The 14,129-nt window shown below is 37.3% G+C and overlaps 1 protein-coding gene across 4 annotated transcripts in view; it reads right to left on the reverse strand.

Moving 5' to 3' along the window:
* Positions 1 to 14,129, reverse strand: part of RTN1 (reticulon 1) — a 257,793-nt gene that overhangs the window by 212,273 nt on the left and 31,391 nt on the right. The gene's annotated exons all lie outside the window — the stretch shown is intronic.

Raw genomic sequence — 14,129 nt, forward strand, 5'->3', positions numbered from 1 at the left:
AACAGCTTCTCAGCACAGGGACCCCAGAACCAAAGGACACGCTATTCTCCTAGTCCATCTGAGTGTTGATTGCACCCTTTGAGACCCCAGAGGTCACAGCCCTAACCCTTCGAGACTGAGGCAGCACAGTTTCCTGTGCTTCTTGCCTGTTCAGCTTCTGCTTCCTGGTTTCTTGGCCTCTTGCTCCTCAGGCCTTACCACCCAAGTCTGCCCTGCTGGGACAAATGTTCCAGAGGTCTGTGGCTCCACTGATAAGTGCCTGGAGGCACCCCACTCTGCCAGTAAACTTCAGCTGGAAGGCACTCAGCTCTCTTGCTCCGTGGGTCAGCAAGCCTAGCTCCACCAATAAGTGTCCAAAGGTGCCCCACTCTACCTGGAATCCTGCTGCACAAAGGCACTGAGCTCTCTTGCTTGTGGGTCAGCTCCAGCACTGTCTTGTGCTGGTCTCCTGGTTCTGCTGCTGACATTTCTCTGCTGCTGCTTCTTGCCATCTGTGCCATCTCTGGTATAACAGCTCTCCTCATTTCCTTCTGAGTCCTCACCAGAATTGTCTTTGATGTCCCTAATTCCACCAAAAGTCTCTTCAAGACAATCTAAGTTTTACTATTAGGAACTTTAAAACTCTTTCAGCCTCTATCCATTCACAGTTTCAAAACTGCTTCCACATTTTATGTATCTGTTTCAAAACTGCTTCCACATTTTATGTATCTGTTAGAGCAATACTAGATAACTAAGACAGAATTTGGTACCAGGAATGGGGAGAATATATTTTACATGTGGCAAAGACATGAATTTGGGGGGACCTCCTACCACCAAGAAACGGGAGCCAGGAGGTACTGCATCCTTTGAGGAGTTAAAGAATTCCCCTGCCAGGGCTCCCCACCAAAATTACAGGCTTCCTGAAATTCCTAAAGTGCCACACTGACAAAAAACAACAAAGGATAATTTTTTTTAAGTGTATTCAAAGGTTATAGATTATTCCTAGGAAATCCAACTAAAAAAAGGAAGTAAAATGTTAATACTGCTGCTTATAAGTTTGATATGGCACATTATTACAAGATAATTTACCTTTTCAGTTAAATTCCATCTCAGCTTGTGTTGTTCCAAATGGAATGGCTCACAAAGATGCCAATTAAAAAAGTAAAAATTTTTTCTTGGTGGGAAATGATTTTTAAAAAAGCAATTTCTTACTGAAAATGAGAATGTTTGCTAATTTAAAATAATAAAAGTATTCAGAAGAATCCCTCATTGAATCTAAAAAAAAAAAAAAGAAGACACATGGATGTCAAATAAGCATATAAAAGATGCTCATGAGTAATTAGAGAAATTTAAGTTAAAACCACAATGAAATATCACTACATACCTATTAGAATGACCAAAATTAAAAAGACTGACAATATCAAGTGTTAATAAGGATATGGAGGAACTGAAACTATCATATACTAGTGGTGGGTATGTAAAAATAATACAATTGCTTTGGAAAACAGTTTAAGGTTAGATGTACACCTACCTTATGATCTAGCCGTTCTATTCCCAGGCATTTAGTTAAAATAAATGAAAGCACGTGTTCATTATAAAGACACGTACATAATATTCATAGTGGCTTTATTTGTAATGGAGCCCTGGTGGTGCGGTGGTTAAAAGCTTGGCTGCTAACCGAAAGGTCAGCAGTTCGAGTCCACCAGTTGCTCCTCAGAAACCTTATGAGGTAGTTCCACCTGGTCCTATGGGGTCACTATGAGTCAGAATCGACTCGACGGCAACGGGTTTGGTTTTTTCGGTTTTATGTGTAATAGTCAAAATTTTAAAACAAACCAAATGGCCATCAACAGGTCATTAGATAAATGAAATGTGATATATCCATACAATGGAATACTACTCAGTGGCAAAAGGAAATGAAATAATGATACACATAACGTGGATGAATCTCAAAGTAATTGTGCTGAGTAAAAGAACCTAGATGATAAACAATACACACTATATGATATGGATTGAACTGTGTTCCTCCAAAATCTGTGTTGGAATCCTAACCCCTATGCTTGCGGTATAATTCTGTTTGGAAATAGGGTCTTCTTTGTTATGTTAGTAAGGCCATATCAGCATAAGATGTGCCCTGAAACCACTCACTTCTGAGTTATAAAAAGAGCAGATTAGACACAAAAATATGCACACCTGGGGAAAGACAGATATCATGCGAGGATCACCAACGAACTAATGAACACCCAGGGCAACTGACGGGGAGGAAATCAACATGGCCGACTGAGACCCTGATTTGGACTTTTAGCCTCCAGAACTGTGAAAAAATATTTCTGTTCTTTAAACCCATCCACTTGTGGTATTTGTGTAAGAGCAGCACTAGGAAACTAAGGCACTGCATGATTCCATTTAGATGAAATTCTAGGAAATGCCAACTAATGTACAGTGACAGAACATAGGTTCGAGGGCAGGGGAGGGAGGGAGATTACAAAAAGACCTGAGAAAATTTTTGGGAGATGGGTGTGTTCCTTATCTTGATTGTGGTGATGGTTTCACAACTTTATACATGTCAAAACTTACTGTACTCTTTAAATATGTGCAGTTTATTGTATGTCAATTATACTTCAAACCGATTTTCAAAAGAAATAAAAATCATTTTATTCATTTACTCAACAAATGCTCTGTGCCTGGCAAAATTATAGCACTGGGATACAATAGTGAACAAACTAGACAAAAATCCCTTCTGTGGTCCTCTCTAAATAAAAATATTACCTCCATTTTTACAGATGAAATTATTTTCTTAAGTCCGCCCCCAAAAACTGGAAACTGAAAGAGTCAGCAGCAGGTCCTCTCCTAACATGTGCCAGACTTGAGGCAAGAATACAAACAGCCCACACTACATATTTGAAATATAAAAGGGACAAATCAAGCAGTGCCACTGCACAGCCCACATTTGCTCCTTGGCCACCATGTACCAGAGGCTCAGGAGCTGCTCTCCCTGGACCAACCTTCCCCCCGCCCTACCCTCGAAAGCCTAAACCAGGATATGAGAAGGCTGGGGCACGGCAGAAGCTGGGCCTATGTGAACCTTGACTGATCAGGCCATGCTCCTCCCCAGGCCTCACTTTCCAGACTGGATTTCCAGGTAGTTAGTTCTAAGGTGTCTCCCAAAAATTACACTGCCTGAGCAGAGGGCAGGGCGAGAGTGCAGTTATCTGGGAACTCTGGTCTGACTACGGAAACCCTGGTGGCGTAATGGTTAAGAGCTATGGCTGCTAACCAAAAGGTCGGCAGTTCTTCTGGCGCTCCTTGGAAACCCTGTGGGGCAGTTCTACCTGTCCTATAGGGTTGCTATGAGTCGGAATCGACTAGACAGCAATGGTTTCAGGTCTGACTTGGCATTCCATGGTGTCCTGCAAAAGAGGCTTCAATTTTTAACTTCCTGCTAACGTGCTCCTTTGCTCTCACGTCTGTATCCTTGCCCAAGGAAACAGGTTCAAGCAGCCCCCTCATTTGCTCTCACTAGTTCCTGAACTTGAAGAAAACATTTGTTTTACAAGACGAAGGAGAAAAAAAGGCTTTGCCTCTCAATGTTTGTGATATGCAGGACCTCCTAAGAACAGGATCCAGTCTAGAGAGTCCCCGTCCCAGGTCTAAAGGGTGGCACAGATCAGAAATAGAATTCAGGTTTCTTGGAGACCACTTATTTTAAAAATCCTATGTGCAAATCACATAAAAGATAAATGAGAAGTAAGCAATTGTTTCTCATGAGGCAGAGAAATAGGCATTCCTTTCAATAGGCATTACCCGTATATCTTGGATTTCATAACTTCATCAAAATAAACATCTGAATCAACACAGAAAGAACTACATAAATAGTCTCTAATTCTATGAAATAATTCTCTATTTTTTCTCCTATTCAAAACCCGTTGCCATCTAGTCGATTCCGACTCATAGCGACCCTGTAAGACAGAGTAGAACTGCCCCATAGAGTTTCCAAGAAGTGCCTGGTAGGTTTGAACTGCCAACCTTGTAATTATCAGCCGTAGCGCTTAACCACTATACCATCAGGGTTTCCTCTTATTCAAAAGAAGATGAATAATAATTTCCATATTTTACACACTTGAACTGTTATGAATTAATTCCTTCTTTCAACACATTTTTTGGTGAGCTTAAGAAACTGTTCCAAATTGTGTTAAACTACTAAGTTGTGGAAGACATGTTCCTGGTCCTCAAGAAAGCTAGAATCTAGATATTAAACACAAAGGCATATGAGATAACACCACAGAAGTGGGACAGCTAAGAGTAATGGGAATAAAGCAGAGAGAATGAGCATATATAAGAGATGGCCTTGGCTGACATGATAATGGAAAACATAATAAAAGCAGAGGCATTAAAGCTAATATCTGGAGGATGGTGAAATTTAGCCTGACACTTTACAATACACATATTCAATTTATCTAATATGAGGTCACCCCATGCCCGCTTGAACTCCTCCAATGTTATCAGCAATTTACTGTGTTAGTTTATTTTCAGGCGGCTTTTTCTTAAATTGGCTCCAAATGTCCTTCTTTGTGACTTCCAACCACTGACCTTAGTTCTGCACCCTGGGCTACCCAGAGTCTCTCTTCCATGTGAAAATTCCTTAATTGTATTAAGACAGTGATCATGTCCTAAGGCTTCTCTTTTCCAGGGTTGATAAAAACTATTCTAATGACGATGATAAAATTAGCAATAGCAGTTGTTTTAGCCTCCTGTTACTACTATAATGAATTACCACAAATTTAGGGGATTAAAACAAATGTATTATCTTACAGCTCTGGAGGTCAGAAGTCTGACATGGGTCTCACTGGTCTAAAATCAAAATGTCGACAGTCCTTTTAGACAATCATTTCCTTGCTTTTCCCAGATTTTAGAGGCTGCCTGCATTCCTTGGCTCCCTTCCTTTCTCACATTTCTCCAATCTCTGCTTCTTTCATCACATCTCCTTCTCTGACTCTGACCCTCCAGCTTACTGTTTTATAAGAAACTTTGTGATCACACCGGGTTTACCTAGATAGTTCAGAATAATCTCCTTATCTCAAGATCCTTAATTACATCTGCGAAGTTCCTTTTGCCATGTAAGGTAACATGTTTACAGGTTCCAGGGATTAGAAAGCAGACATCTTTTTGGCGGGGAGGATGTGGGTTATTCAGCCTACCACAGCAGTTAACAATTTTAGCGTTTGCTGTATTCACTAGGTGTCAAACAGGTATTTTGTAGGCATCATCCTATTTAATCATTCCAACAATATTGTGAGGTAGGGCCTATTGTCCCCATTTTACAGATGAGGACTCTGGGGCTCAGAATATTAAGGAACTTCTCATGTCACACAACTAATTTTGTTAGTTTTTACAACTCTTCTATATGAGTCATGATTTTCAAAGGTTTCAATTTCTTGTTTTCATCTACAGATTTGCTACATACAACTTCTTGTTAGCAGGAGAAACTGATGAAAACAGAAGGGTCACATCCGAGACACAGAAAATAATATGAACAAAAGGGTGGAAGGAAGAAAGCAAAAATTCCTCTAGAAAACACAAGGAACCCAGGGCAAAAGGTGTGTGTTGGGGAGTTAATAGGAGGTAGGGTTGCCATGAGTCGGAATCGACTCCACAACAATGGGTTTAGTTTTTTTGGCTTAAGGCTGGAAAGCAGGGAAGGAAGCCATACTGGAAAGGAAAAGGAGTTGGACTTAGGTGGGTAAAGATGAGTCAGGGAGAAATGAAGCCAACACTGAGCTGGGAAGACACGATCATAGAGTGCTTTAGGCAAATTAATCCAGAAGGTACTATATGGAAAGAAGGGGAGTGATGAGGGAGAAATGTACAGAAGACATATGAAGAAAGCTCTCAAACTTTTCTGAAAAAAAAAAAATAAGAATACTTGAATAAATAGCATATCATGTGCCTGAAATTTTGATCAAAATCTCTGCTGACTTTTTTTTTTTTTGTAGCCTAAGGAAAAGAATTCTAAGGTTATGTAGAAGAATAAGGAGGTAAAAATGAGAATTAAGGGGAAACAATAGTACCTCATAATAAAATATATTATCAAGCTACAATAATGAAAATAACATGGAACAAGTATAGTAGTAGGTAGATCAATGTAACAGAAAAGAAAGCCTAGAAACAGATTAAGTAAATACAAGTATTTAGTAGGTGCTAAAAAAAAATTTTTTTTTTTTTTAAAGGTAGCAATTCAAATCAGAGGATGCTGACAGACGATGAGCAAATGGTGCTGAAATGATAGGTTAACTTGGAAACATTAAATAAAAGGAATTCAAAGTTTGTTATATGGTGAAATGTAAAAAAACAAAACTATAAAGGAAATAGAAAAATGTGGTAAATATTTCTTAACCTTAAGGTGAGGAATTCTTTTTTAAGCAAAATAGTAAAGGAAGAAACAGGAACGAAACCAATGATAGATTTAAGCATAGGCTCGCATCATGCACGGGCGGGCATGGACACGCACATGCGTGCGCACGCGCACACACACACTAACATTTCTACATGTTAAAAACACCATTAAAAGCATCAAATAAAAAACTAAGAATATTAGTAAAGTATATGAAACATAAAAAGATAATAAAAAAAAAAGACAAACACTCCTACAGAAATCTAAGCAAAAGACGGAAACTAAGAATTCATAAACAAATTCAGATGGCAACAAACATACAAAAAAAATCTGGTTTTACTATAAAGCGAAAATTAAAACAACAATTATATTTTTACCTATTAAATCTATATAGATTATGTTATTGACAACACCTTTTTTAAGGATTAACAATCTCATATAGTGCTGTTGGGAATACACAGTATTTCAACATTTCTGAAGGAAATTTGATAATTTGTAACAAAAGTCTTAAAAACATTCACAGTCTTTTGACCCAGAAATTCCCCTTTCAGAATTCAGCCACAGGAAATAACCAGAGAAGTGCACAAAGATCATGTGTAAGGATGTCCAATATCAGGGGTATTTTAATCAGGGGGAAAATGAAAACAAACAATGACTGTAGTAGATGTACAGGATGGAAGAGTAGGCAGACTTTCAAATGATCATATCAGATGTTGACAATATCCTGTAAAGTGAAAAAAATAAGTCACAGTACAGTATGTAGAAGATGATCTCCAATGTTTTTGGCGTGTGTGTGTGTGTCTGTAAGACTCAGAAGATATACAACAAAATACTAATTTACTTCATCTACTGAAGTTCTCCAGGGTATATAACCACAGGCACTGCACCGTAAGATTTCATTTCATATGAAAATTGAAAGGGTGCGAAAAAAATCAAATGTAACATTGTGGTCATTAAAGGTACATACAATTGAGGAGCTTAAAATTACTGAAATGCAGCTGTGTTTCTAATCTAGAAAATCTCCTATGAGCCTGTATTTGCTTATGTCAAATATTGCCATTTCTCTCTAGAATGTTAGTTTTGTTTATTTAGACATTTCCATTAACTTTCAAGTATAGTACGTATTACTAAAGTTTAGTAAAAAAGCAACATTAGATCAAAATAAAGAGAAGCTTCCTCCAGACTATCTTATTAGCAAAATCTTCCAGATTTCAAGCTAAAAATCCTCACTATGAATCAAGAAGAAAGACTGAAAGTGATCAATCAGACTGAGTTGGATTATCACTAAATTTATTTAAATGGGTAATCTTTAGTTTTGGGGGGTTTTTTCTCATTTTTTTCATGTCCCTAACACACACATGCAGGCATGAAACCCAATTTACACTAGAAATCATAGTTTTATATGTCTATTACTCAAAAAATACTTTCTGATTACGGAAACCCTATTTTTCCTCTAAGAATTTCCAAAGTACACATCTTGTCTTATTTTCAACTCATAAAATATATTACAATTTTCTTTCATTGTTGCTATAATTATTGCTATTTCAAAATAATGTCTGCTTATTGCAACCTGTCAAGCAACTAAGATGAAAACAAAACAAAAGTTGATAATCTTCCTCCTCCACCCCAATTCCCCTCTCCTGTGGAACTGAGGTTACCTATTGACAGTCAACCTTTGGCAACCTCTCAACACTTGTTTTACGGGCTTAAAAAAGTAAGAGTTCAGACCTTCAGCAAAATCTATTGTGGTTTTGCAAAGTATCAATCTACATATTTATAATAAAATCAATACAAATGGATAGAAAGTGATTCAAAATCTTTACCAATTCCAATTGTGAAGCCAGAAATCTTTTCCATAAATTAAGGCTAAAATTTTAACAAATTCAGTTTGACCCACATAGAAAACTCACTTTGTTGTTGTTGTTGTTGTTTTCTCTAATATATCTAACTGAATTTCCTTTGAAGAATTATCATTCACACAAAAGTTAATTGAGATTTTTTTTTTTGTGTTAAATATGCAATGAAAACATTTAAATTGGTTCTTCTCTTCTCATGAACTAATTTTTCCTCTCTGTACTAAAATTACCCCAATTCTTGGTATTCTATAATTAGACTTCATTTCCATGTTCTGCTTTCTTTTTTTCCTCTCCTAAACTTGTAAAAATAAGTTTCTAGAATCATTTCCAAACTCTTCAACTTTCAGCCTTCAGAACCTACTACATGCTCTAGGCATCATCCCATATGGATCCGCTTCCTCTGATTCTCCTCCCCTCCAGAATTGGCCTATCCTTATCACTTGGAGGAGACTTGGACATGCAGACTTTCAGTTACAGAAGTGTTGGATGTTGGTGAGTTCATCTAACTACCACATCCATTCTCCCATCATGAAAAATGAGAATCGTACTTATCAACTTCAGAAACTTGTTGAAAGGCTTATACAGAGTCCAGAAGAGCTAGAAACTAAACAACCTCTTCCTTTTTTCCACCTTTAGTTTGTATAGTGGTTAAGAGCCCAGGCTTTCAAAACTGACTACTTCTACTTTTTTCCAGCTATGTGATCTGGGAAAAAGTCTTATCTTCTCTGTGCCTCAATTTCTTCATCTGCATATTGGAGTTTTTTTTTTTAAAGTACTTACCACATGTGGCTGGAAAAGCTCATAGTACACAATATGTGATCTATAAGTGCTGGTTAACCTTTATTTTTATATCATTTCAGCCTTTTACTCTCATAATAAATTCAAAGCTAAAATATCCATCCATCCCCATCCTTCAAAACATTCACCATTTTCTCTGTGTAATTCCTCACTTATGGACTTCCTCCTGGGAACCTTCTCAATGTTTCCACTAGGACATTTTTCACTGAGAAAGCAGCTAATTTTGTAGCCTCTGAGATGTCAATCTCTTTCATTATCTAGAAACATTTGATGACTGAATCACATGGAACTTTCACTAAAATCCTTAGCACAAATACTTTTCTTATGCCATTCGTAAAGTTTATCGCTATATAGTGAGAACCACCAAATCAAATATTATCAGGGCCATTTGAGTGTCTAGCATTCTTTAGATGGCTCCACTTCTCCTCAGGTGTGATTTTAAGCAAATTACTTACCCTCTTTTGGTACTTTCAGTTTTTTAATCTATCTGAAAAGTGTGAATAATAATTCTCCATAGTGAAGATGTGAAGGTTAAATAGTATAAAGTGCTAAATTTCCACTTTAAGTAGAATTTGGTGAGTTACTTATGTTAGCCATAGAGCAACCATTAAAAATAATAAAAGATGTATAGCTAAAAGGCCAAGAGAGGAAATAAAATGGATAGTAATAAATATTTGATTAACTCAAAATGAAGTAAGCACAAAGTAACAGAGAAACAGAAACCAGATGAGACAAACAAAAAGAAAGATGGTAGATTTAAGCTAAACCATGTCAATAATAATACAAAAGTAGATGTTTAAACACTCCAGTTAAAAAGAAGAGATTATCAGACTGGATTAAACAGGAAGGCTTGATGGTATGTCATCTATATGAAACACACATTAAATATAAAGACTTAGGTTGTGAGTTTAAGAGTGGACAAAGATATACATGCAAACAATAAGCACAAGAAAACCAGCAGACAAGGTACACTTCAAAACATGGAGTATTAACATACTTTTGTAACAATACAAGAGTCAATTTATCAGAAAGACATAACATTCATAAGAGAGTTTCACCTATATAAAGCCAAAACTGAGAAAACTAAAGGGATAAAACTTTTAAAAAGCTTACAATCATAAGTAGGGATTTTAAAACCCTTTTTTCAGTAATCAGTAAAACAAGTAGACAAACTGTAATAAGGATAAAGAACAGATTCCTGAACTAGAGTTCTGTGAGAGATTTAAGTACTAAAAAAAAATTATTTGAGAGTAGTGTCTGGGGTCTTAAAAACTTGTGAGCAACCATCTAAGATACTCTACTGATCTCATCCCATTGGGAGCAAGGGAGAATGAAGAAAACCAAAGATACAAGGGAAAGATTAGTCCAAAGGACTAATGGACCACAACTACCACAGCCTCCAGAAGACTGAGTCCAGCACAACCACATTGTGCCCAGCTACCACCACCGACTGCTCTGACAGGGATCACAACAAAGGGTCTCGGACAGGGCTGGAGAAAAATGTAGAGCAAAATTCTAGCTCACAAAAAAAGACCTGATTTACTGGCCTGACAGAGACTGTAGAAACCCCAAGAGTATGCCCCCAGACACCCTTTTAGCTCAGTAATGAAGTCACTCCTGAGGTTCACCCTTCAGCCAAAGATTAGACAGGCCCAGGATCAAAAACTAAAAGGCAGGAGGAGACAGGAAAGCTGGTAGTATGGAACCCAAGGTAGAGAAGGGGAAAATGTTGACATGCTGTGGTGTTAGTAACCAATGTCACAAAACAATATATGTGCTAATTGTTCAATGAGAAGCTAGTTTGTTCTGTAACCCTTCCTCTAAAGTACAATAAAAAAGGAATAAAATGAAAAAAAAAACTTATTTGCTCTGAAAAGGAGGCAAAATTCACATAAAACAGCTTCAAACGGCAACTTTTCAACCATACTCCTACTTAGATACTCAGGAAATACTTGCACAATCCACAAAATAATATGTTCAAGGCTATTCATAACATCTAAAAAAAAATCTGGATAGAACCTAAATGTCCATCAACAAATGAATAGATAACAAACTGTGAAACGTCGTATTGTACACTATCACACAGTGATACAAAAAAAAAAATAGTGGTAACAATCAATACACAAAATTACATGGATGATCTCAAAAACATCATTCAGAGCAAAAGAAGCCAGACAGAAAATTATTCCCTTCCTGTGATGTTCAAAAACAGTTAAAACTACCTATGGTGATAGAATAATGGTTGCTTCCAGGGATGGGAGTTTAACCGGGAGAAGGGACATGAATGATGGAGGCTTCCCAAGCAATGTAAGTGTCCTGTGTCTTGATCTGGGTGATGGTTAAGAAGCTGTGTATTGCTGAGCTGTACAAATGAGATTCCTGTAATTTTGTATATGTAAATTATACATCAATTTAAAATAAATGGTATAATTAAGTTAAATCATAGAATCAGCCTAACGCATGGTGATGCTTGATAAATTGTAGCTATTATTGTTACTTTAAATCAAACACCTTTTAGGAACATCTGCTAAACATGTGTAACTGTACACCCTTGAAAGATAAGCTAATATGAATTGAAAAGGGAAGGCACATGTGATTTGAGAAGGGCATTTGTGAACAAGTGGGGAAAACTGTGAGAAAAATTTCACTAAAGTACTGGAAGAAATAATACACCTCGTAGAGCCCATGTCCTATAAGCGTTAGAAAACATTATTACATAATAAATTGCATAAATTACATAGCCATTACAGTTTTGTCAATACTGTCCTTTGTTTTCAAAGTTTTCAATTTAGAAAGCAACAATTATAGCATGCTGTTTTTATCACAAACATTTTAAAAGTACTAGGAAAAAAAGAGATTTATTTTAAGAAAATAAATGGGTTAAGATTTAGGTCGAAATCCCAAAATGACTTGTGTTTGTCCTTAATTTGCTCCATGAAAAACGCTGCTTTGAGAGTCTCAGCATCCTCTTGGGACTCCCTTGCTCCCTGTCTCTCCACAAGAATACAAGCTGGTTTAGCAGTAGAGTGAGTGCCGTCTGAGCAGAAGCAGCAAGAAAGGAGTGTGGGGTGTTCTCATGAACACAATTTTGGAGACAGAAGGGGTACTAAACCCAGACTGTAATAGTTGCCTTGCTATTTGAAAAAAAAGAAGACTGAGTGATTATTATGTAGAAAAAAAGTGTTTCTAAAACAGAAAACTACAAAAATAAAATGGGCAAGGTGCAGTGAAGAAGCACATGACTTTCTCTGAACATGGAAGAACTATATGGAGCACTTGGAAATTTTAGGACTTCTTAAAATGTTCTGCTTCTAAATACACAGTAACAAGCTATTGATACACACAATAACACAGACAAATCTCAAAAACACCGTCTTGAGTAAAAAAAGCCAGACACAAAACTGTACCTTCCCCGGTACTCTACCAAAGAAAACTGGCCAGTCGTTAATCATTCATTGATTCTTTCATTTAATAAATATATTTTGAATACTCTTATATGCCAAACATATAAGAGTATTCAAAACATATTTATTGGTATATGCCAAACATTGTTCTAGGCACTGGAGATACAATAGTGAGAATCAGACAAAGCCCTCAGGAAACATAAAGACTCCATATACACACATACACACAAATGAATCGGGCCTTCAAAGCTGAGTTGTTACCTCAAATTTCTTAATGCAGAGTTGCTAAGGTAGTTGACATGGACTGAATTGTGTCCCCCAAAACTACGTGTCAACTTGGTTAGGCCATGATTCCCAGTATTGTATGGTTGTCCTCCATTTTGTGATTGTAATTTTATGTTAAAGAGGATTAGGGTGGGATTGTAACACCCTTACTAAGGTCACATCCCTGATCCAACGTAAAGTGAGTTTCCCTGGAGTGTGGCCTGCACCACCTTTTATCTTACAAGAGATAAAAGGAAAGAGAAGCAAGCAGAGTGGGGACCTCAGATCACCACGAAAGCAACACTGGGAGCAGAGCACGTCATTTGGACCCAGGGCTCCTGCAAGGAGAAACTCCTAGTCCAGGGGAAGATTGATGAGAAGAAGGACCTTCCTCCAGGGTTGAGAAAGCCTTTCCCTAGAGCTGACACCCTGAATTTGGACTTCTAGCTTACTAGACGGCGGGAAAATAATTTCTCTTTGTTAAAGCCATCCTCTTGTGGTATTTCTGTTATAGCAACACTAGATGACTGAGATAGTAGTAATGCTTCCTTGCCTCACCATGTCAATCAGAAAAGATGGGGAAAAAATAGAGGTCAAAACTTCTTTTCTTGGAGCGAGAACAACCCTGGTTTTAGTCTGTGAATCATGAATGGGAAAGAAATTGTGACAGAGTGGGGTGGAGAAGACCTCTTTTGTTTTCAACCAGAGCAATCAATTTCTTCTACTAAGGGGAGGGTGGTGGTGCAGTAGTTAAGTTTCTGGCTGCTAACCAAAAGATCGGCAGTCTAAATCCACCAGCCGCTCTTGGAAACCCTATGCGGCGGTTCTACTCTTTCATGTAGGGTTGCTATGAGTCGGAATTGACTCAACGGCAATTTTTTTTTTTTTTTTTAGAGGTGGTAGTGGTGCATTTCAATTAACATAAAGGAAAAATCCCAACCGGGAGTCACAATCTATCACATGCACAGATTTTGTCCCGATATCTAATTCACAATCTTTTTGGATAGTACAAATACAGGGTTGTGAGTCACCATGTTAAGACCACAAGAATTTTCACACTTCATACTTCCATTGTCAAAATTAAAACATTAGGTCAATTATTCCATTAGGTCAAAAGTAAAACACTAGAAAATTTACTAGCTACGAACATACTTTACATTCCATTTCTAGCTGATTTCAAGAAGCACTGTGGTAAGGTCTTCAAATATCCCATAGCTGTTGTTCAATCATGCTCCCCGATCAGCTCAGACTGACATACAAGGTATCAGGAGTAACAACTTATCTGAGAAATAATAGTCATTAACATTGATTCAATGCTTACGGTTTGCCAGGCTCTGTTCTGAACGTTTTTACATGTAATAATTTGTTGAATTCTTACATCAATCCTGTAAAGCAGGTTTTACTGATTTATAGATCAAAAAACTGAGACTCAGGGAG

This window comes from Elephas maximus, chromosome 10 (genome assembly GCF_024166365.1).
Source record: "Elephas maximus indicus isolate mEleMax1 chromosome 10, mEleMax1 primary haplotype, whole genome shotgun sequence".
NCBI lineage: Eukaryota > Metazoa > Chordata > Mammalia > Proboscidea > Elephantidae > Elephas > Elephas maximus.